We start from the raw sequence: 4,883 nt of genomic DNA on the forward strand, positions 1-4,883 counted from the left end.
TATATATATATATGTAACGATCAATTAAAAAGAAAATATGTTGATATATTATATATATGGTTAGGTTCGTGATATCTATCGGAGACCAAGTCGAGTTAAATACCTTCAAGACAAAGGTGAGTATATAGTCCCATTTTTAAACTCTAAATATTTCGGGATGAGAATACATGCATTTTATGATTTACGTTATGGACATAAGTGATTAAAAATATATATTCTACGTTGAGTTGTACCACTGGCATACTTCCCTGTAACTTGGTAACTATTATTTACATGAGGTATTGTAAACGCGAATCCTGTTGATAGATCTATCGGGCCTGAAAACCCCAACCGGACTGGACGACCAGTATTCAACGGTTGCACAGTACTTCGTTTCGGTGACTACACTTGGTACGGTGTAGTAAGATTTCATAATAAAGGGAATATGCGATGTTGATTAAATGTTAAGTATGGTTATCAAGTGCTCAACAACTTAGAATATTTTTATTAAAACGTTTATATATGAAATCTTGTGGTCTATATTTATGACGCTGCCGGCATTAAACCTATATCTCACCAACTTTATGTTGACGTTTTAAGCATGTTTATTCTCAGGTGATAACTAAAAGCTTCCGCTGCAACATGTTGAATTTAAGCAAGATCTTGAGTATGCATATTTGTGTCAAAAATAAAACTGCATATCAGAGGATTTGTAATGTAAAATATGTTGGAGGTCGTATTGTTATTATCACATGTAAAGTTTGTAAGTCTAAGATTATCGCTAAACGATAATCATTATTAAGTTGTTTAAACCTTGTATTTGTAATAAAAGCTATGGTTTGTATTATAAAAACGAATGCAGTTTTTGAAAAATGTCGCATATAGAGGTCAATACCTCACGATGAAATCATATGTTATTGTATTCGTCCTTATGGTTAAGGTCGGGTTATGACAAAACCTTTCATGATTCTTGAAAACACCTCAATCGAGAGGATGAACCAACCGCACTTCATCTACAGAAGAAACGATTGATGCATATAGTTATGCACCTAAAAAACTCTCGGAACCTGAGTAAATGTTTAACACGTATCTGTGCTAGCTCCTTTGGCGTTGTTATTACCGAAAATAACTTTACAATCCCTCTTCAAATTAGACAATTTTGTCACAGCTCCAGCAAATCAACTTCGACTTTCATTCGAATTAGTCTTATTATAACCTCGATATATAAGTTTGCCTTTCTTCATCGTTACCGGAGAACCGTTTATATTCCACCACATTAGCAGTAAACTTACCAGCCACTTCATTACTCATTGGCTTAAGTCTCTCCGAAGAACCATTATATTTGTTCGTTAAAACCTATTCATATACTCATCCACATCTTATAACGAGAATTACCACATCAATTATCGGGAATTAGCAATCAGTATTTTGAAATCTCGCAGCATGTCTACATCAACAGTTATATGTATACATATAACATTTATCTCTTAGAATTATGATCTTCCATTCTAAAATTCTGAAAAGCACCCAGCCTACGAATCAATACCCTGATTGTTGAAAAAGTTTAAAGAAGCAACAAAAACTGTAAACAACTTTAACAGTCGGAAGTTTGATGATAAAGAATAATGTGTTGGCAAAGCTCAGAAAAGTTGGAACTGGAAAACGGATTGAGCAAGCTATGAAGGAGACTGTGGATAAATCACAAAGACTAAACCTACCTTCAAAGAATCCAAATGATTCAGTATCTGCTGAAGTCCTTAACAAATACCTTGCTCCCGACTTTAAACCATTACGAACAAATCTGTATCATCACCTCTGATCTTAGATATTCCAAGATATCATTGTATTTTTCATTTTAAATATCCTCCATGTTTCTGAGGATATTTTCATAACTATTCTTATATGAAATCATGAATCTCTTCGCATTATCAGTGTTACATCATATAAGAAACTGTTAATTTCTATATTTTGTAAACCTTCGAATTTAAAATATGAATGTTTTGAAGTAGTGTTGGAAATTGATGCATGAGTTAGTATAATATAATGACATTTGATCAATGTGATTATATTACAGTAAGTCATGCTGAGTTTCTAATAAAACATGATGATTCACAGACCATACCGTCATCATGTGTCATGTTACACAACTCTTATATTCTACCTAATCTCCAAACATATCGAGAACATATCTGCCTGATAGTTCTATCTTTCTCGGATATTCTGGTAATTTGATAAATCAAATCATGCTAATACGTTCCTCTCTGCTTAGAATATTATAGTCATTCGAAACTCTATACCTACGAATTCTGGACCATTATTCGCTTGACTTAAAGTCGAGAAGAGAAAACAAAAGCATGGAGCTCCGAAATATAAGGGAGGATATAAAGCCCGATAACAACACATAAATTACAAACCGTGTATGTCAATGTTTATCGCAACATAAAGACACGGGAGAATTAAAAACACTATAACCCCAAGGGCAAAGTAGAAGAAAACAGATTCCTCCGGTGGAAGTTGAAAAAGGAGAATGATTGTTGCGATAGTAAGGATAAGGACAAGGATCAGAACTGGATTAAGCATTTTCACAATCTTTTGAATTTGGGAATTGAGTATAGGAGTGGTAAAAATAATGGAACGGAAAAAGTTTAATTTATAATGAAAATATCAGACGGTGTAATCGAGGCAGATCACCGTATTTAATTATTGAGATCTTAATTCCCTTATACGCCGAAGAATCAAATCTTTTAGATTTCAAAGATTTTCTCTAAATTCTTTAAATTCCGGAAATTCACTGTGACTACGTCAAAAGTTAAGACGAATTCCTATTTACTCATTTCACTCTTTTGTGATAGCTTCACTCGCACTCTTCGAGTAATCGAATTATTTTATCAATATTACTCTATGGTAATAAAACTCTATTTATCAACTCATATTCATCATGAAAACATTTTTATTGTTAGCAATGACCATCCCAATCAAATTTCGGGACGAAATTTCTGTAACGGGTAGGTACTGTGACGACCCGAAAATTTCTGACCAAATTTAAACTCAATCTCTATATGATTTCGACACGATAAGCAAAGTCTGTAATATTGTGTCTCAGAATTTTTGAACTATTTACATGGATTCATTTAAATTTCAACTGCTCACGACGATTCACGAACCACTATTTGTAAATAGATACATAAATATTTAAATATATGAATATAATAATAATTTGAAATATAAATTGAAATATTATATGTTGTTGTTATTAAAAACTAAATATATAAAATAAAAATATGATATTATGATAATTATTATTTAAAACATATATATATATATATATATACATATATATATATATATGTATATATATATATATAAAGTATATTAAATATATATTTTGTGATTTCGAAGTTATTTAGTAAACGTCGATAACACTCAACTGCCATTCGATGAATATTAAACAAGTTAATTACGAATTTATATGATTTTAAAATAAACGGTGATCCGAAAATAAGTTATATGAATTATAGCATTGTTAAAAAATATAATTAAAATTAATCTGATTAGTTTCAACATTTAGTATTTTTTACTTGGGGTTCGGAGCTAATAATTAATTTAATTTTTATTTAATAATTGTAAATAATTAATGACCATTTTTATACAATAATGACTAAAATAAATAAATATAATTAATGTAAAAATTTGGGATTTTTCTGAATACTTTTATCCGCCATTGATTAACAACGGGCTACGATAAAACCTTCGTAATAAATCTGTCGGTAGAAGAATACATTGAAACCTGGTGGCTTAACTGTTTTCTCTACCTTTCTTCACATGTGACTTTTAAGTACTTGTATATATTATTATTACAATATTTAGTCTATTATAAAATTTGAAACAAGGCATATAATTGAGAATTATTTGAACCACTTGTCTCAATTCATTCAGTGCACCTACTAATCACTATTGCTAATTGATAGAATGATTGATACTGTTTTTGTTCAACTTTCCACCATCTATCCATTATTTATATAGATATATACATATGACTTGAATAAGAAAAACCCATTTATCACACATGATCACCAAACCACTTCACCACCTTCCTTTATATTTTTTGTTTCACGATTTGAAATCACAAACCATCTACAAACTAACACACTTGAGTACCATCAACAAACAAATCGGCATTCCTTGTTGCTTCCTGTTTCTATTTACAGCTCGCTGCAAACAACCGAACCCAAAGCCAACTACGAACCACCCCAACCTTTCATCACCACCCTCGTTACCATCAAGCCACCACCTTCCATCATAAATTCACCACCCATCGACTCACATAACTGCCAACAATCACCACCCTAAAGTCACTATAATCCATCACCACTTGTTTTTCTATATTGTGTTACGATTCGATCACCCACCAAGGACAACCCGATCACTTGCAACAACAATCTTTGAGTTTTAATGACCACCATGATCGACGCCATTCTTTCTTGACCATCTATTTTCATGAAAACCACTTCCATATATTCTATCTATCTACTCTATATTTCTATCTACATATATATACCTACAAGCTTACATATACATATACATGAGCTAGATCAAGCTCCACCACCTCAATTGTCACCATCAACAACAAGCACCATCATTTCCATTTTTTCTGTTTCTTCTTATTCGAATGGTACCCAAACAGCAACCATCATCTTCATCAAACTGCTATACCATTAAACCTCTACTATTTTTTGATGTTGCACGATTTCTTTATGTGATTGTTTGTTTCTGCTCTTGATGCAACAACGATGGTGAGTACAATATATTGGACAACGAGGTAATAAAAAGTGATATTTGAAAATAAAGTATTAAACGTATCATAACTCCTTTACTTGAATCACTAGAATAAAGAATGAGATAAT

This window comes from Rutidosis leptorrhynchoides, chromosome 3 (genome assembly GCF_046630445.1).
Source record: "Rutidosis leptorrhynchoides isolate AG116_Rl617_1_P2 chromosome 3, CSIRO_AGI_Rlap_v1, whole genome shotgun sequence".
In the NCBI taxonomy this organism is placed as follows: domain Eukaryota; kingdom Viridiplantae; phylum Streptophyta; class Magnoliopsida; order Asterales; family Asteraceae; genus Rutidosis; species Rutidosis leptorrhynchoides.